The sequence below is a fragment of the Eschrichtius robustus genome, chromosome 3, assembly GCF_028021215.1.
Source record: "Eschrichtius robustus isolate mEscRob2 chromosome 3, mEscRob2.pri, whole genome shotgun sequence".
NCBI classification, from domain to species: Eukaryota; Metazoa; Chordata; class Mammalia; order Artiodactyla; family Eschrichtiidae; genus Eschrichtius; species Eschrichtius robustus.
The window spans coordinates 70,870,280-70,892,244 of NC_090826.1; positions in this window are offsets into that span (position 1 = coordinate 70,870,280).

Genomic DNA, 21,965 nt, shown 5'->3' on the forward strand with positions numbered 1-21,965 from the left:
ACCCAATGTTTATCTTTAAGGCTATTAATTATATAAAAGAGTTGATTCTAATCCCCTTACAGATGGGGTGAATGAGCTAAGATATCCAGGTGTAGCCATATTGTCTATTTCCCTCAACAAAGAACCCAGGTGATAATTCTGGTCAGAACCAGCTCTGCGATAACTACCATTGGTCACACAATTACTAATGGTTGCCCTCCCTTACTATAAACAGGTAACATTTCCCACCAGTCACTGAAAATCAATAATTTTTTTTTCCCGTTTGTCTACAGGCACCGGAAATCAGGAAAACAACAAAATTGTTAAGGGAATTAAAAACTGCTTTTTTTTAAAAATCATCAATGTAATAAATGCCACTTTACCAAACCTAATGAAAAATGATATTGCTAAAGCTCACAAAATTGGAAGTAAGAGGCTAGACACAGAAGTTTTTAAATAAATGCAGTATTTTACTGCATAATTGAAGCTAATAAATTTTAAAAGTTATATAAAGTAGCTCTCTGGAAAAATATTTTTCAAAATTGACTAACTTCAAAATATGGTCCAATAGTGTAAAAAATTTGAAAATCATTTATAAGTTAATCAAAAAAAAAATTTCTGGTAGAAAGAATTAGAGTCAAATGTACCACACAAATTTTTTGTCCAGTATCTCAAAGTAATATCCCATGTAGTTTAAAGTGTTCCCGGTCAAACTCTCCTGGTAGAAAGTTTAATACTGAAATGTATATAAATGTTTACGAATCCATATATAATTATATAACTTATGGTTTTATTTATCAGAGGAAAAAAATTAGTGTCAAATAATAGGGATTAGTTTTAAAAAATTATGGCATTCAAGAGAATGCCAAACACTAGAAGTTATGCTGTAAAAATAGCTAAAAACATGGGAAAATGTTTACAAATAATTTGTTTTGAAAAGTTACAAAACATTATAAAAAGGATACCAATTGCGATCAAATAAAATTTTTGAGTGTGATTATATATGTGTATAAATTGACATGCACTGAGAAAAGTTGGTAAAGTTTTATTCTATAATGTTAACATTTTTATCTCTTGGGAATAAAAACAGTATCAGCCTAAAAACTTTCCTAGGAAAAAGTGATATAGCTTTTAAGCTGTTTAGCAAAATGCCTCACATAAAGTGAACTAAATCTAGACTTATTTTTATTATAAACTACAAAATATTGTTTATATACTGTCATTGATTTGCATCTCTATACTTTCTTCATTCTAACTTTTCTAGAGTTTATATTTCTTTTGTTGCTAGAAGATTAAATATTATTTTAATCTTTATGAATAAATTACAAAAAAAGCACTCAGCTAACAAAAATGTTATGAATGTGACAAACAAAACATCTAGGAAGCAATTATCCTATAATTTACTCTGTCTCTTACAGAAGTCATCTTTCTCTGGGAATCCCTCTTTATTTATTTCTCTTTTCTCCTTCCTCTTAGGCACGATTTGAAAGAAAATAGATCATGGAAGAAAAAATAGCCCCATCAGTATAATTAAAACATTACCTACACCATGTAACTTATCATCATATTGATCACTTTAAAATGTAGAATTAACTACTGGCCAACGGGCTTCAATAAGGTTGAGAATAGGGTAAATGTTGGACCCAGTGATGTATGCCCCATGATCCTAAGACTATGTCAGACCTATAGGTGTCTTCCCTATGATGACCATTTTTCCAGACAATTTACATCCTCTGCTTACTACTATGGATGTTATCTTATTAACATCTGCCATTCCAATACAACAAATATCTCAAGGCATTTATTTGGTGCAAATTAGATTAAATTTCAGGAGGTAATGTCCACACTAGAAGCCCATATCCATTTGTTAATTTGAGTGCCTGCCACTTTTCAGTAACCCATAAACTAATAGTAGTTGCACCAACCTGGAAGGAAAAAAATCTGTCTCTCCCTCTGGAAAACACTTCTGAAATTATACAGTTCCCCAAGTGGTACTTTTGGGAAACACGCATACTGGGAGAAAAAAAGTCTACTGACTGTTATTTTTCAATTTTATTTTGCTTTTCCATTGTGTTTCCAAATTGAATTCCAGTGCTAAGATATTTCTTTCTTGTGTAACTTGAAGATAGAAAGAGTAGACATTTTCTTGTAAATCAATTTTGAGTGCTGTGGATATTGTTCAACCTATTTTATGAAATTGCAACAGTTCATATATTTTATCATGAAACACAACATTAAGCATCAGTTGGGAACACTGTGGAAAAGTACTTTTAGGAGCACCATTATGAGAAAAATTATAATTTTTCATCACAGTAGTTTTTCTGGAAAAAGCAAAGGCTAATTACCTTGAACTTCAAAGGATTTGGATAATTTCTCAGTAAGAGAAACTGTGAAAATGGAAATGTTTCTTGTTAAAAAGAAAATCAGTGTACACATGCAATACAGTTGGAAAATTAGGATTCATTTTCAATATTTAGCTACCACCTGTAAATTTTAATTGACAGGATGTAGAGTAAGATACTTAAATAGGAAGATTTGGTGAACTAAGGAAAGAGGCTCAAGTACATCATAGACTAACAATGTTCAAGTATAATAACTTGGATTTTTAAAGTGACAATACTACAGATCTTACACTGTAGACAAATGCTCATTAAACCTTACTCATGGAGCTTTTCATTTAGCTATACCTACTGCTTTTTCCTACCTATTTTCCTCTTCCAGAAAATTGAGAAAACAGAAATGTATGAGGTATTTTGCTTTGTTTTTACTTAAGAAAAATGAAAAAGATTACTTTTATTCAAATACAGCTGAAATTACAAATAACAGAGCCATGCTGGCATATTAGCAATATGCCATAACTCAGTCCTCAATGGTTTCACAATGGGGCACTCTACTCAAGGCCATTCTGCAAGGGGCTCTCCATCAGTCTCCTTGGGTTTGGGTCCAGCATCACTGAGTGCAGCTAGGAACACATTCTATTCAACTCAAAGTATACAAAGGCTATTAGTGACAGTGCAGCTACATTGGAAGACAAATGGAACAAAGAGATTACGAATATATTTAGCAGGCCAAATTCAGAATGGAACTCAGTTTATCTGTACATCATCAGTTAACCTTCTCTTGACCAGGGCAATGGATACATGGTTCATTTGTTACTAGCCTAAGGTGTTTTTGTTGTTGTCTTTAAACAAACTTAGTTGGGTTCCTTTCTTTCAATATTAAATACTTCATTTTTAACTTTTTTTTTCTGTAGTAATTGACTCTTCACTTTAAAAATATCCCAAGCACTGAGATTCAGATGAGTGCTCCAATCACTATAATTGTTGCCTTTGCATCCCAGTTTCAGTTTCAGAGTAATTTATTATCTTTATGACCCGTGCAAATACAATCTGTCCCTGTACATTCTGACCTTTGAGAAGAATAGGGAAAGGATTGGTGGGAGAAAGTTGAATTGACTGGCAATTCCATTCCCTCTACAGCGGTTACAAGTCATTTGATATATGTCATTTGAAAAGCTGTAACTGATGGTGGCATTATCATATAACCACTCTAAAACCAACTAGCCATTACATTTAATGCCTTAGATTTCCAAGGGTTTCAACATAAATTCGTATTTCTCGGTGTTTACACAATAAATATGGAACCCATACATTTATTTTTAGTCAAATTCTTTCTGCTCAAAACCTACACCTGTCTCCACCACATCTTAGCAAGTTATTTTCAAGTCTGCTTTTCCCTGTAAAATTTTAAAGGCACAAGTCTCTTAAAACGTCTCTTAAACATTATTTTTAGTTTATCTACTATAATAAAATTATGAGGTGAAAACTTTGCTATTTTCTTGTTTTTCATTCAACTCAAATGTTCACGGGTTATTACTTAGATTTATGCTCACGAGCAAAAGAGGAATTTTCCACTTGCAAAGAGAAACAGTTTTGTTGGGGCTGAGAGGAAGACAGTATATAAAATGACTGAGCACTAGAACATTTCTAATTGTTGAGCTTTTAATGCTGCTCCTTAACAAAGATGTTCAGCTGAAACTTTGTTCATCTGCCTTCTGAAGAGAAAAACAAAAATTGGGCTAGGAAGCTTTCTTAGTAGTTTTTCATGTGCAAATCTGTTTTATAGGAGTACAACACATATGTTTCAATGCTTATGTTGTCATTGTTTCTTTCTTTTTCTTTTTTTCCTTTTCCAACTGGACACACAATATACACCCAAAGGTTGACTGAAACCTCATGTTTTATAGTCTGCCAAAGGAATGTCTGTATTAAATTGCTTCAGATGGAGAAAGTTTCATTGTGATCAGAACCCAGGAGATATAAAAGGGCCATAAACTTTGGGTCAAATGTGAGTTTAAAAGCCTGGCTTCTACTTAATTTAAATTATAGTGGCAGTGCAAGAAACTGTGGTTTACCAATAGTACTATGCCTCAGGCCAAATGTTTTCATTCCACTAGCTGCCTCGATATACTGCCTCTGTTGGAAAGAGTTAACTGCCTTGCATAGATATTTCTTGTAACTCGTCATCTGAGAAAAATAAAACTTAGTAATCACACATAGGCACATGTATTACTAAGGTTTACAATTATAAAGCAGCAAATATAGCGTAGACTCCATTTCATAAACTTTTTGTTTTTTGGTTTGTTCTGCTTCGCTTTTTTGTTCCTGGATTAGTGCCAGCATTCAAATATCTGCCTGGAGCTGGTGCATGAGCTCTAGAGAGAGGATGGATTTAGCATCCCCATTTACCTTATAAAATTAAAGTTTACCTTATAATTTGGTCCAATATGACTGAATACATCTGTGACTTTTAGTTTCCAATATTGGATACTACAAATCAAAATTACATTTATACTAAGATAAATCATATTCTTGTTTCTGCTCTATCTGTTTGATTTTTAAAGCATACAACTTTCTGTACAAAAGATGCTGGAACGTAACAGATAAACTCGCCTGCCTAATCTTTGACTATATCTGTTTGGTGAGTTTTTTTAAGAGATGAAAATGACAAAAGATCTTTGATTAAATCCAGTCAGCTTTAGCATTTATACCAGAGTCTAATATCATAGCACACTAACAAACTCTGAAGAGAAGAAAAGTAGGAAAAGGCACTTTATTTTATTAGTATTTTCCCAATTAAACATATAAAATCGTATGTAGACATTTAAAATATTAATCTGAAGATATATTTTTATGGTATAAAATAATGTCAGGACTACAAAAAAGGAGAAATGATACTAATATCTGTAAAGGAAACACAGTTTAAACATCATCATAATGTCTGTATATACGTTTCAATTATTTTGTAAACAAAAAGATTTTTATTGTGAATTCAGTTTTGTAAAATATTTCTCAAATAGATATCTCATAGTTAACATGCATGGCAGACAGTGAGTAATAACTTATAGGTACCACAGCAGGAAAAAAAGGCATATCTGAATGGTATATTTAGATAATAAAACTTGTATTATGGCAAAGCTACTGCCATATTAGCTGTGTATTCACATCCATGGTGCCTAACTCCTGGTCTTAATTTGATTCTTGAGATAATGTTGCAACTTGGAAGGAAGCTGAGAGGTTATCTAGTTCAATCTGTCACTTGGTGAAAGGCTCTTTTACAATGGTAACTTGAATTTCCAGTACCTTCTTATATACTTTCAGTGCAAGCAGATTCACTGCCTGGAAAAGTGGCTAGTCTGCTTTTTAAGAGTTCCAATTAATGTGTTCCTTTTTTTGGATCAAAAGTGGCCTCTCCCTGACTACGTTTCAGAAGTCATATACCTACTTGGGTCAAATTTTATCTATTTTCCATACATGATCCCTTTAAATAGCTAAGGCAGCTATCATGCAGCCCCAATATCTATCTTTCTACAGACAAAATGTTCCCATTTTCTTCAAATGTTTATTTGACATGTTTTTAGTATAAAGCTCCCCATGTAATGTGACTGGTGTACTCAGCCCCACTGTTCTTTGATCTGGGATAATTCCCTCTCTTGTTTTAGGCTCCCTACTATTAATGAAGCCTATGATTGGATTGCTTTTTTTGGCATAACAACTCACTGTTGACAAATACTAGGCTCACACTCAGTGAAGCCACTAAGTGTGACAATGTGGAACATTTTTTTTTTTTTCTATCCTATACTTACACAATAAATATTTTGAACCAAGTCGCCAGACTTTACAATTATCCCTCTAGGATTTTATCTCATTAATTTCATTCCATTCTTTCAGCCTGTTGAGATCACTTTCAGCCTTGACTGTCATATGCTAAAACTGCTCAGTAGCATGTCAGCAGTGTCTGCAGACAGCAGTCTTGGCACACCACTGACGTTCTAATGGCTGACATCTATTTATTCATCAGTCCCCTGGGAGTACAGTTTAAGCACTTACTAAATCAACCATTTATTTTATTAACAAGCTCATACTTCTCTGTCATATTTAGGAAACAATATGTGAGATATTGCTAAATCTCTAGCTTCCCTCTGATCTACCAAACTGATATACCTATTAAGAATAAATGATTTTAAAAAGCAAAGTTTTGGGATTTGGTGTTTTGCTTCCTAATTCAGTGTGCAAACCATTTTTAAATCTTTCAGCCTTTCAAGAGGTAAAATGATATTACTTATGTTTTCTATTTTCATTCCTAACTATATATAGCTTTCTTTGTATTCTTTACCTGAGTGGTTAGTTCTCTTTGAAAAATAATTAATATGAAAATAACCCAGGTATACACTGAGTATTTCAAACTCCATATCATGTACCTTAGCTTATTAAAACTAATAATATTTATTTTATTTCATTTTATTCATTTTATTTATTTTATTTATTTATTTAAGTATTTATTTATTTTATTAATAAAATGCAATTAGACTTGTCAAAAGTTGCACAACTTTAATAGCTAGAAGTTGTGTACCCAGGGGATTATGTTGGGATAGTATCTAGGACGGTATGGGGGCTGTTGTTCTTTTTAATGTGCTACCATTTGGGGAGATTAAAGAAAAACATTGTTGCTATTAAAAACAACAAGAACAACGACACAGAATACTAAGACGTACTCTCTATTCTGATTTAATTCCACTTCAGTAAACTATATGTCACTTAAACTTTCCTTCTAGTTACATTTGGAATGGCATTGTTTTCTTTCTTCTCTGACTTTTCATATGAATTCCAGATTCCATATCTTGTGTTCAAACCACTGTTTTTTCTACGTCTGCTTTTGTGTATGTCACAACATGGATGTAGTACCACGCATCATTTCTCTTAATACTATAGGCAAAAGAGTAGAGGTAAGTGCAAATGAAATTCATAATGGACTCCTTCAATGAGAGGTGAAGGAAATCAAGTCATCAAAATATCCTGAAGTTTCCTTTATTAATATTTCTTTATACATTTGTTTTCTATAAATATATTTATGGAATATTATATATTATTATAAGGGGATTATTAACAGATGATCCATCCAGAGTATAAACCATAATTATCTTCCAGAACCTGATTTCTTTGCAAACAGAGTGAGAAGATGGCCTGTAAGATACAGTTTGAGAAACAAGTGTACTTTTATGCAAAGATCTCTTTCTTGCCGCAGGGCCAGTTACAGCAGTCACATGTAAATTGGTGAAAGTGAAGTCCCTAACGCCATTTGTCTAGGGTTAGCTTTGTACCAGTGTTGTCAAGGGGGAAAAATAGGTATCTTCCTTCATAATCTATGACCCACTTTCTTCTCTGCCTCCTCATTCTGATCCATTATCATTGTAAGAGCATGGCTAAGCTTATGTATACTATATTATAGTGGTTAAGGCATTAAAATTAGATAGGTCTAGACTTGAATACTAGCTCTGCCGCTCTGGCTGAGTGTTATCAGGAAAATTTAAACCTTCTACTTCTCTATCCAAATCTAGTTATATAACTTGTGGGACCCAGTAATATATAAAACTGTGGGACCCATCATTCAAAACAGGAAAAAATTGTCACTAAAGACACAAGAACACAAGACTTTTTTCTTTATTTCATGTCATTTCTCTCTAGACTTGTCATTTTTTAAAATTTGCTACTTAATGTCATTCTAATTTTTTAATATAAATATTTAAATTATTAGCATAAATTTTACCCTACTTTATGTTGTACTATGCCAGTTTTAAATGAAAATATAGGAGCATTTAACTCATACGTAGAATCACTGAAATTACATTTTGTATTTCATAGCTTGTACGTGCTTGTGCATTTTGTTCTTAACAACGGAAACACCGCACAAATCTCAGTTTTATTACACTTTTTGGTACACACAAATTCTTCTAATATTCTCTACCTCCATCTTACTGATGAGTAAGGAAGGACTGACAGAGGAAGGAACTATGAGTTGCCCTACTTTCTCTTCACTTCTTTGTCATCACATTCAAGCAAGTGGTTGTCTAATACAGGGAAGTAACAGAAGAAAAAGAATATGATAGGGTCCCTTAATCATTCGTGTTTCTTAGAACATCATTCTAAGATGATGTCCTTTCTGTGTCTGAGGCAAGTTCCTGTGGCTTTGCAGGACTCTAGGTGTGCTTACTTACTTAGTCATGATGTAAGACAGTTATCTTGTACTCTCTGAGTCTTGGACTCTCATGCATAATAGACCCACCACAGGATTCTGTGCTCGGGGCATCATAAATGCTACATGCCAATGGAGAGGCAAGAAATGACAGCAGACATGCATATTGCATGTATCTCCTATACTCACATGCATCCTCCATTGTTCTTCACATAAAAAATACAAGTTTGAAAATAAAATTAAGAATTTCCAGACAGTGAGAACAGAATATTAAACTAAGCACAGGGTCTTCTGAGCACATGGCCTTGTGGGACTGCACAGGGTGCATATGCATGAAGCTGGCCTTGTCTCTATCATAGCATCTAACTCCTGGTTTCCTTTTCTGTCCTCCCCTAGTGGGCTATAACTTTTACTTTGAATTATCATCCCAATGTCAAACCCAGTGCCTTAGTAAGCACTCATAATGCAAATGAAGTAATAAATGAATGATGCTTAACCCATCAAAGCTTCAGTTTCTTCATTAGCAAACAGGAATTTAAAAAGAAAATAGGCAGATAAAATGATTGAATGAGGCATTATTAAATACATGAAAATTCCAGATTAAAAATTATGTTCAATATGGTAAATTATCAGCTAGAGGGAAACAATATAGTGAATTAATAAAGGGCAGATATTCTGAAGTCATGTCATTGAGTCTGAATGCAGATGTCACGTGATATATAAATAGATCAGTTGGATAAGCATTTTGAGAAAAGGCAAGATCCATGAGGACCGGGACTTATTGTCCTTTATTTTATTCCAAATACCTTTTCCTAGATATGGTGATCCACAAATATATGCTGAATGGAATATACAAATGAGTGAAAAAGTGTGACATGATGAACAAGAAAAATTAATGTGATTAAATTAATATCGAGATTTTGTGGGAAAGGATTCTGATTTAAGTGTAAACTATTAAATTAAATGATAAAAATGAGAATTTCTCAGTGCACGGTATCTTTCTCTTCCCTGAATATAAAAAGTGACTCCTTATTAGGAAGCCTCTCACTTTCTTGAGTTCCCAGAAAACCTTTTCTATAAGATCTACCTCTGAGAAAGGCACGGTGAAAGAATAAAAGGAGAGGGTAAACTCGACCCCTTAAAGCTCTGAATGATAAATGTATAATTATTTCTTTTTAACTAGCCATCAATTATTCTGAAAAGAGCAGTCCTGTTAATATTTACTTATGTCATTACAAATAAAGTAATTGACTGCCCATGACCTATTGCCCTGCTTATGTTTTTAGAGAAAAGCTTTGTCCAGATAGTGATAGATTCCTTCCCTGTGATTCATACATTACCCAGAGACTACTAGCTTCCCGGAATTTCTGTTGAAAATTTCAAATTTCTTGGCAAAAAACCCCTGTTTTTGTAAGAAAAGCTTTAATTTTGAAGAAAAATAAATATTGTAAGAAATTAGTGAAAAATGTATGTCTAGTTCTGGGCGCCAACAAATATTGATTGTGCCAAAATAAAATTGCCAACTTTTGACATGCAGTTGAGTCTTAACTCTTCATATGTGTGTCATCTGTAACAAGCTATCTTGAACTCTAACATCAGTACGTTTCACCTTCCTTACCAAAATGCATCCTCTGTATTATACTATGTTACACTTTTTCATATCAACCTTAGCAATATACAATTGCGTAAAAATACTAATAGTACACAGACATACTCTCAACCCCACTACTCTGAAGTAACCAAAGTTATGAGAGCTTAGTAGCTATCTCTCCAGAACTTGTTTATCTAAAGATCACAACATTCTATACCCTGAACTCCACATCTTGCTCTTTTCAGTTATGTCACAGATATTCCTTTGGGTCAATACATGTAGATCCAACTCCTCCTTTTAATAGGTGTCTAATATTTCTTCACGGACATATCCTGTTAACTTTTTAATCACTCTCCTATCAATAGACACCCAACATGCTTCTAGATTGGGAGCCACTAGAAACAATAATGTATTAAATACCTTCACATATATAATCTTCTATATTGGTGATTTATATTTTCGTTAACGGCTCCTAAATGTAGGGATGCTGTTTCACAGATGTGTTCATACTTAAATTTTAATAGATGCTAGTAAATCACTTTCTAAAATGCTTGTAGCATTCTGCTGAAGGGGAGCAGAATCATGACCCCCAAATGTTCCACTTGGCATGTAGATTATTTTGAGCTGAAAGCAATCAAGACCTAACAGACTCAAAAACTTTTATCTTTCCCATTAACTGCCTTAAAGAATTTAGAGAGGGGACCTGACTCAGAGAAGGAGACCTATTACCAGAGATTATTTTTATCTGAATGACCTATCTGTATGGCAGGGCAAACATCTAACTATTAAACATCTGCTCTTCTCCTTGTCCTGTGAATTACCTTCTTCCCCTTTGAAGCCCCAGGCCCCCATTCCATTCCTTATCTCAGAATGGCATATAAGCCTCAATTGCCCCACTTGACCTCGGGCTTCATATTCTTATGAGACTCCCGTATATATGTAATTAAATTTGTTTTTCTCCTGTTACTCTGTTTTATGTCAATTTAATTAATAGTCCAACCAAGTGAAGTAAAAAGTGTAAAGGAAGAATTTTTCTCCCCTACACTACATTCCCATGAGCTCTATTTAAGCAAGCATTTCTAATGCTCCTCTAAACAGTGCCGTAAATATATATTATACTGCTAACTTTTCTTATCTGATGTGTTTTTGCTTTATTTTTATAAAATGGCATGCTAGTATTTCAATTTGCTTTTCCCTAACTACGAAGGTTGGTATATTTTTAATATGTTTAATGTCCATCATGGTTTCTGGTGGTAATCACACTAGAACCCTATACAGAGGACTAGCAGAATTGTCACCCCCTTCCTTGACAAAGAGCAAATCTAGACCCTCTTTTACCATTTTTTTTTTTTTTTTCACTTGGTCCTTAACACACCACATGTAGGGAGCTGCTTTATCTGGATAGCCTACAGAAAAGGATTTTATAAATTCATCCAACCTAGGTATGAATTGGTAATGAATCTTTAATGTATGACCATTTGCAGCTATATTTGCATTTCAAAAGGGAATGACCCACAGAAATGAAATGCTAGTGAAAGCATTTCTCTGTGTAGAAGCATCAGTGTAGTAAATGTAAGGCTTCCTTAACAGGAGAAAAGATGAGAGGTAAAGAAGAAGAAATACAAATGAGGAGTTATACGTTAAAAACAAATAAATAGGAGAGAATGATTAACCAGGGGGACTTCAACTTCTCCTAGTTTCCCTCAATATACTTGTATGTATTAGAAGATAACAAAATCATTCAAAATGAAGATTATGGCTCCTCTGTAAAGAAAGGAATTAATACTACTTTTAATAAAATAAAGTTTATTTCAGTCCTTTCTTAGTTTATACATGATTACTGAAATACCAATTATTTTTTCATATTAGACTGAATGAGGTAAACATAGATTTAGAAGACTAACTGGATGGATGGATGGATATATGAATGGATAACTGCATTCTTAAGAATTATTCCATGTAGGGGCTTCCCTGGGGGCGCAGTGGTTGAGAATCTGCCTGCCAATTCAGGGGACACGGGTTCGAGCCCTGGTCTGGGAAGATCCCACATGCCGCGGAGCAACTAGGCCCGTGAGCCAAAACTACTGAGCCTGCACGTCTGGAGCCTGTGCTCCCCAGCAAGAGAGGCCGCGATAGTGAAGAGGCCCGCGCACCGCGATGAAGAGTGGCCCCCGCTTGCCGCAACGAGAGAAAGCCCTCGCACAGAAACAAAGACCCAACACAGTCAAAAATAAATATAAAAATAAATAAATAAATAAATAAATAAGGTTAAAAAAAAAAAAAGAATTATTCCATGTAATTTTACATATACTAAATTTTGAGAGGTACAATGTTAGAGTATGCAAAGCCATATTATGTGGCTTGCTGTTTCCTATAGTTACCATTCCTACCATTCCTTGCCTTACTGCCTTTAAAAACGTAATTCCACTGACAATTATATTCTTACTTTCTTCTGTCCATCAAATTACCATTCTTTTATACCCAATTCATCAGTTTATAACTCTCTCCCCCATGAATTTACAACATTCTGTACATAGATAGATAGGCTTATTCTAGCACATGTCCAATTATACTTTGGCTATTTCTTTACCAGAATAATATCTCGAATTGCTTGAGGAAAACTTGTCTTTTATTTATCTTTGTGATATTATGCTTCCACATTTAACCAATTACCATCATTATTATTCTCATGATATCTACCATATAATCAAGAGCCTACATTTTTTCAAGTTTTATACTATGACTTTCACATGCATTATTTTAAAAATTCCCAGTAAGTTCCATGTCACAGACAAGGAAATGCATTTTACCCTCAAAGGGTAAAACAGTATGTTCAAGTTTGAACAAACAGAAAATAACAGAGCCAGGATTCAAACCCAGTCCTATCTGATTCTAAACCCCATGCTCTTCCCATGGTATTTCAATAAATGTTGGTTAAATGATTGATTGCATTATATTCTAGCTAATTCTCTAAGATTCAGCAATTAACAATCATCAGTCATTTCTGTAAACCTTAAAGGATCTATTAAAAAATGCCTTCTTTTTCCTCAGCACACACTCTCAGTAATATTTCCCACAGAGATTAGTGAAAGAAAAAAAAATGTTACTTTACATCTTAAAGAGCTATAATCCTATCCTGGCTTTAAAAGGGTCTACAAGTTCACCTGAAAAATGCCTCATTCTCATAATCAGGGCAGGAGAATTAGATGGTTACTGCTTTATTTAATGAAGGAAAAAACCTTAACAGAACCTAAATATTTAGATTAAAAATAAGGAAATCAGTAATAAATAAATTATAATTACCTTTTGAGCATCTACTTGATGTCATATTTTACATACAAATCTCTCCTCAGCTTCACAGCACCACTGGAAACTACATGCTAGACCCATTTTAAACACTATGGAACTGACTCTCAAAAGACTAAGTTGTCCCTACTCACAAAGCTGGAAATTGTTACAGACTGGTTTGCAACCCAGTTCTTCCTGACCTTGCAGTTTAACATTTTCTCCCCAAGTCTAATATAATTTTTTTTTTTTTTACCCTGCTGCCTGTGGGCCATTCACCCATATCACTGGGCTCAACTAAAACCCAAATATACTGCTCACACATTAATATCATAACCAAATGAAACAGACAAGAAGATAATTTGATGCATGTTTAACAATACCTAAAAATCATTTTTCTGCTACATGGTTATTAGATAAATGTTAAACAGGCATGTAAATAACTATAATCACTTTTATTTTACACAGTCAATTAAAGTATTCCTAGCCTATTCTGAAATAGCAGGAAAAGTTGGCCAGAACAGACACTTTTTCAAATTTCAAGGAAGACATATGTGCCTCCACTTCTTCAATAAACAGTAGCTATAGCCCAAGTCTTCTGTCTGGTTAGGATTATAAAATGTTGCTTCTTCTTTCCTTCCCAGATGTCACTCACACATTTCAGTGGAATTCCATTTAAGTGGAATTCTTCAAGCCCCAAGTAAAGCTCCTATTCCTAAGGTGTAAATTAAACAGACTGGTCTCCTCAGACTTGGCATTTGGAAGTAAGTAAGCAAAGGCCACAAAAACTGGTTACCTGGGGATTTTGTTTACTAACTCTAATCAATTTTGAATTATTAGAATTCCAGCACTGTGGGGGGAGATAAACATAGATTTGAAGGAGATAAATCCAGTTGACTTGGTCTCTGAAACAAGGAGTTATAGAACCAGGAGCAAACAACTTACCTAATTGTATATTGCATTTGACAAAAGAGACCAATTTCTACCTCATATACCTGGTCTTCCCTCTAAAAATTGTCCAGTTGTTACCATCTGGCTCTATAAACCAAGGACTCTGGCCCCCTCCTCCTACTTTTCATTCCCTGAAATGCACATATTTCCAGCTCATCTTTATTTCCAACTCCCTGATAAGGTGAAATCGTTTCTGTACTTACTATAGATTATAACTGAGTACAAATGGAGGTAAGAAAAAACCCCAAGTAGAAATACACTAATCAGTGCTCTAAAATTGTTAAGGATAGAGAAAAACAATTAGGCATGATGAATTTGAACAAAAGTGCTGTTCTTCCTGAGAAGGTAAGATGTAGTATGAGAAGCAGAATTCATGGCCACTACTGAAAACTGAAGACAAGCCACATACTGGGATAAGATATTTGTAAAATATAAACCAGACAAAGTATTACAATCCAAAATATTTAGACTCCTACAAATCAATAAGAAAAAAGAACAAAAATAGCAATGACTGGAACTATTGGCAGTGTTTTCACAGAAAAGTGATCTCAGATGGCAAATAAGTGTATGAAAAGATGTTCAACTTCATTTGTAATCAGAAAAAATCCAAACCAAGAGCATCATGAGATACCACTGCACACACACTATATTGGCAAAGTGTATGAAACATTAAGTGGAGGAGAGGATGCACATCAATACAGAGTCTTAGATATTCTTGGTGGGAGTATAAACTTGAAAACTTCTCGTGGAAAACAGTTTGGCAGCATCATGTAGAGTTGTACGTTCTCATACTCTGTAACCCATCAATACTACATCTAGTTCGATGTTCTGCACACTAGAAAATATACCTAGATGCAGATTTCTTGAGCCAAGAAACATACACATAAATGCTCATGGATGGGAAAAATTAACATGGCATATTCAAAGACCAGTGTGTTTTAGAGGAGTAACAATGAAATGACCTTTAGCTGCATGTTAAGCCTGGATGACTCCTAGGAACACAATATCGAGTTTTCTTATTTGTGAACTTTAAAAAAAATGATATCATATTGTATGACATTTTCTGGTACATGCTTGAGGATGGGAAATTTAGGGCTGAACAAATTTCACTTAAAACAGTTGGTGATTCTATTTAACCTACCCATGTGTTTGAATAGTTTCTGCCCAAGGTTTCTAGCTGGTTTTGATATATTAAAAAAATATATATTTTAAGGCAAGACAATATAAGCACTAAATTAAAACAATAGCATCTCTAGAGGAGAGGTAGAAAAAGGGAAGATCATAGAAGTAGTTATGATTACCTTGGCAATGCCTTAATTATTGAGTAGTGGTTTGTGGGGCTTTATTATATTTTATATATAAATTTGTATTTTTATTTATCAAATATTACCTTCAAAAAGATTGTCAAGGAAGGAACAAAAGGAGGAGGACAAAGAGGTGGAAGAGGAGGAGGAGAGGGGAAAAATGGGGAGAGAAAAGGAGGGACAAGAATCGAGAGGGAGAGAGAGGAAACAAGGAGAAAAGCAGGAGCTATGGCAGCAGACCTCAGCTCAGATCCTGATTCTAACGATGAATGAATGTTTGAAATTAGTCTGGTTCTTTAACATCTCTAAGACTCTGTGTTCGCAACTGCAAAATGAGAATTTTACTTCAAGTTTCGAGGTAAGAAGTAAATGAGATTAATTCATATAACATGTTCAGTTATTTCTGCTACACACTCCCATTCTCCCCTGCCCACGGCACCCATGCCTTCTCTACTTAGAAGGAATAGAAAATGGAGGGGTGCAGGGGAAGTGGGGGACAGAGATGCTGGAACTAATCACTACTATCCTCCTATCAGTCATTCCTTTAGCCACTATACTACCCGCAATTGCAAAATCAGCGATGTCCACTTCAGTGGCCTTCCACATCCCATCCCATCAGATACACAAAGACCTTAGGTTCTAGAATACAGCACATCTAACTTTCACCTTCATGGCTTGAACCAAAACTAGTGCTTTCAAAGACAAAATTTTTTTCAAGGCTTAGTTAGGAAAATCATAGTTAGGTGCAATATGGTTTAATCTTCCCCCGGGGAGGGGGTTACATTCTAAAAATGAGCTTGCTAACTAAAATGGACCTCTGAATGGTGAAATGTTAGCTGGAAGTAGTTGTGAGCATGGTTGCACCTAAGCCCTCACTCGTCCTTACCTAGTCTGCCACTGCAGAGAAAAATAAAGCTAATCAAATTGGCAGTTCCAAGGACCCACACCTCTGGCAAGTTAAGCCTTAAAGTTTCAGTAAACAGAAACATTCATAAATCCAGAAACTCCAAATGTCAATGGTGGGTGATTCCTACTTAATCATACTGCCTTGATACCCAGGTTTAAGTTCAGTGGTTTGCAACTGGGGGAGATTTTTCCCCCAGGAGAAATTAGGCAACTCTGGAGACATCTATAGTCTTACAAGAGAGGGTCAGTAATTACTGGCATCTAGTGGGTGGAGGGGACATGGATGCTGGTAACTTACAATGCAGAAAACAGACTCAACAAAGAATCATACAGCTTCAAAATGTCAACAGTACTGCTGATGAAAAATCCTGGTTAGCTGTACATGAGCCACAATGAGCTGCCTTCCGTCTGACCTGGGAGCCTCAAGCTAGCTGTGTAGTATAAAGGAATTTTATGTCATGGGGCTCAGAATACCTTAATGCAGGGGTTATTGAGCCAAAAATCCATGGATGGGCTTAATGCAGTTCATAAAGCCCATGAAATTATATGCAAATTTTGTTCATATGTGCAGTTTTTTAAATACAATTCTAAGGTTAAAAACATTTTGGAAGCCTGTCCACAAGACTCATATGTCTTTTACTGTTTTACCCCACAAGACTGTTAAAGTATCTAAAATTCTTAAACCAATGAATTTCTTAAAAAAATAGTGAGATTTCATTTTGGATGGGGATTTAAGAAGATGATGTTTATACTCAGATCTAGATTTGAAATGTGGCCACATGACCTACTAGTTTCAGTTTCCAAATCTATAAAATAGAAAACAATTATTCAAATTTAATTCATGCTATTTCAATCACCTAGCCACAGCAGGCACTTAGTAAACAGCAGCTTTTGTTGTTTTTTGTTAAAAACAACTTGGCAAAGCTTTTAAGCCTTAGAAGATTGTGGATGGAATAAAGCATAGCCATCCAGTAATATTTTAGGGCATATTTATTTATCAAGTGACTTATTAGGAGGAGGAAGAAAAACAGATTTGTATAGAGATTTATGAAGTATTTCAATACCTTATCTCCACCAAAAAGAAAAAAAAAAAGTGGTCTGGGTGGGCATTCAGATGTGAAAAGGGAGGCAAGAAAAATGAGGTAATTACCAATAAGCAGAGACTCAAATCCAGATGCTCAGATTCTAGAGCCTAAGTTCTTTTCTCTATGCTCTCTATGCCTTCTAGAAAGAGTAAGGCCTTTCGGTATTCAGACACAGAGCAGAGATGTTTTGAAGGCGGGAACAATAACCCAGAGGATGAACTGCTTTTTTAGGAAGGTACCCAGACAATTACTGATGCGGAAGGTTCAGGTAGAGAGCTTTGTAGAAAGGAAAAGTCCCACAGAGAGGAGACTTCTGTTGAAAATGGGGAGATTTAAAGGTCTACGCTTCAACCAGTTCCAACTTCTTTTAAGCCAAGCCTGGCTTTTCAACCTTGAAAGCCACCTCTGCTCACTTTCCTCTCTCCAAACCCTGAGGCTCTTCTCCTAATTGCCACTGCCATTTCCTTTCAGTTTTCCCTTTTTTGTGCTTACTCAGAGCTACCAAAGTTAAAGGAAAAGAAGGAACTCAGAGAGGAGCAAGATGTGATGTCTCTTGATCTTCCGATGTGGATTGCCCAACCTAGTTATGTTAAGTAAGAAAGATTTATTTAATTGATCCAGAAAGTCACTTGAAAATATGCCTTGTCATTATTTAGAAAGTTAAGGAAAATGTTACTGAGGTTTTTACTCATTCATTCATATATTCAATCATTTTTTCATTCATCAAATATTTATTGAGTGCTTTCAACATAACCAGGATTCTGCTAACAACTAATACACATAAAACACAACTGACACCATCCCGGCCCACTTAAAGTGTTGCTCAGTGGAGAAGACAAATATTAAACAGATAACCCCTGCTTCATTATTGCACACCTAATAATTACAATTGTAATAGGATCTATGTATTAAAATTGGAAGGGTCTATGAGGCAAATAAGAGGGACACAATCTACTCTTAGGGCATCTGTTTTGATAGGGAGAGAAAAAGAGGGATAAAGAAAGATAACTTGTTACCCAGTTACACTGTGTGGAAACATTTATGGGACCCCAGATGTTTTACAGACTTCAAAGAGTTTCTTAGCTTTTCCCTCTAATAAAATGCAAAATAAAAAATGAGTCCTTCAACTTTCCACTATCAATAATTTTGTGATTATGTGAACCAACATCAGGGTTAAAAGGAAAACCACAAGTTAAAAAAAAAAAGTTCAAGAAGGAAATAAAAACCTTCAGTGGTGCACTGAACATATAAGCCTATTTAAAAACATGTTTCTGTTTCTAATAATGGGTCATTTTCACCTGCTCCTGCAGGCCCACCTGACCTTGGCTGGGCTGCTGCAGCTCCTAAACAGTGGAACGAACTGTCATTGCAGTTTGGTCCCCAGGATCCAGAGGTGACAAAGGGTCAAAGGAACAGAAACTGGGCCATTACAGAAATGGGTAATCCTCAAAGAGGAAAATCCATTCCCAGACCATTTGGAGCCAAATGGAAACCTGCTAGGCTCAGGGAATCACCAGGTGGGTTTGTATTTGAAATGTGTAATCATCAGATACACTCAAAGCCAGACCCCACACGGAAACCTTGTGGTTAGCCATATGTTTGGGACACCTTTGGTGTTTACTAATGCCCCAGGACTGTGAAGCAGAAGATCCACAAGAGAAAGTGCGAGCGCTCTGAAGAGAGAACGCGAGGAGATTGGAAGAGAGCCCTTTTTGTTTGTGGATAAGTGATCAAAGCTGGAAGCTTTTCAACAGTGAGCTACTGTGCTGAACACAGAAAAACTAAACCCTTTAAAGTAAGCCCCTTCAGGTTTCACAGTACATTTTAGGAATCAGTCTATTCTTAAGAAATTGTGTGACATTGTTTCATATTTTACTTTTCCTAGCCAGCTTAGTTAAAGAAAAAAAAAAAAAAAAGAAAGAAAGAAAAGAAACAGAAAACACGAAAAGACCTTTAGGTAATGACAAAAACTGACACAATTACTTTGGATTGATTACAATCATTTCTGAAAACAGAGATATTTCCTTTTTTTTTTTTTTTTTTTCTCCCTAAAAAGACTGAGGGAAACAGGAGACTAAATATGTTTCCTGGACACAAGGAAAGTCTGATGAAAGCCATTTTTCATTTTGTTTCCGTGCTGTGAATGAATATTCAGGCTATTCAAACTACAGCAGCAATCTGCTTCTCAAGTTAAACCACCAACCACCAGTCCGCAGGGGTGAAAAAGCTATTTTTATGCTCTGTGACATTTTTAACTTGTAAAACGTTGCAAATATAGGTGGTAGTTCTCACAGTCTGGTGTATTTTTGGAGTTTCATAATCCTCCTAGCCAGAGTTTTGGGGCTGCTTTTTGTCAACATTTTGGCATGTCGTGGTCTTTTCTCCATAACTGCACATGTTTAAAAAATAAATCTTTTTTTTCTCACTGCTCTTCCATTCCTCCTGCTGAAAGGCATTGGAGTGAGAAGTTGAACACACACATATTCACACTTGACCCTGCCCCATCCTTTTCCTTTCTCTCTTTATCTCTTCCCTCTCCTTTCCCCCTCTTCTCTTTCCTCTCTCCTCTTTTCTTTATCTCTTACTTTCTCTCATGCTATTTTCCCCTCACATCCTTTCTAAGAAAAAACTTGATTTTCAAAACTCTGAAGTTATATTTCAAAATAAAATTTTTGGTTCCTTCTTCTTAGTTATGCTTGCTGGTGAATAGTTAATTAGATCATATTTCATTTCTATTTTATTATGAGTTATGTATTCAAATCACGTAAGCAATTAAATATTGGAAATGCTTCATTATCAAAATGGTGCTAAGATAACTGGTTGACACATAAGAATTTTTTTTCCTTTTTATAGAACCCAATAATGCATGATTTATTTTCTCTTAATTGAACCACAGTTTGAAGGAATTGATCAAATTCACTATTTGATGAAAGGAAAACTAAAGGTAATAAACATAGGACTCTAACTGTACCATGACGCTCTGTGGGCCAGTTGGGTCTAATATAACAATCAAGAAATCAATACCCAATATTTACCTGAATGATTTCAGTGATCTCCCAAAGTAACTTCTATTGCTGGCCATATCCCATTAGAAAGTTCTTTCTTATATTAAAACCAGTCTTATCTTACTTTCCCACCATTGACCTCCATTGGCTCCAGTTCTGTCTTCTACAGATATTCAAGGTGACACAAAGCCAGCACAGACCCTGTGCTTTCCCTGAATATAAGCTTCCAGTTTTTAACTGCAGACCAGGAAGTGTTTTGCTTCATTCCCTTACCTATCATGATTTTAAGACCCTTTACTAGTGGGGTAGCCTTCTTTTAAGAGTGTTTTAGCTTATCAATATTCTACCTGTTGCCATGTCACCATCAGAACAAGTTGCTCCAGGCACACCTATTATTTGTCATCTCTCTGATATTTTAAAAGTATTGGCTAATATTTATTTTGTGAGACAGGGAGAAACATTATTAATTAGTATAAGTTATATATCATTTTTCTTGATATTTGGAAATAATGTCAGTTGTCCCCTTGCCTTTTTCTTTGAGCTCTTCCCAAAGTAACCTCCACTCACTAAAGAGCGGTGTTTAATGACTCAAAGATTTGTTGAAATGAAAGAGAATATAACCTGAACACATCACAGTACTTCCCTTGCAGTTGTCCAGTTAGACAAGTCTTCTCTCAGCCTTGCTGATACCAGTTTTCCTCTCTCTCTCCACTTTACTCAACTTTCTAAGCTAATGCCTGTCTTTCCCTACCTCTGATTTTTCATTCATACTCCCTACCTCTCAAATCCCTCTCCCGTTTTTTGTCAAACTAATTTAGTTCTGTTTTGCTTCAATTCCCAACACCCTATAGCACACCCCAGTACTGTTTTTAAGAGTGCCAGAGACCATTAGGATGAAGATGATGATTCTGTGGGTGAATGCTCAAACAAAAGACCATAGTTAGTACAACTCACCAGTCTTAGAAAGCAATGGGAGATTATAAATAATATTTTTTTTTTCCTGTCACATGTTCAGATTCAAATAAGAGATTTCTTACATGCTCTGGCACTGTATCATTTTCCTCTTTGACAGTTATGTTAGCAGTTGCTGGTGCAAACCAGAGTTAACTAGAACCATATTTCTGGCTATTTCCAAAGGATGGATTTTTAACACCTCTCATAGACTGGCTGTCCAGGAAGTTGCCAGTCTGGTGTATTTTGGGTCAGCAATTACAACATAAAACAAAGTGATGTAATTTGATCAGTGAAAAATACAAAGGGATTCTTTACAATTGGCCATGATATTCCAGTAACTAAATAGTTGTTGGATTAGTTTTATCCATTTGTA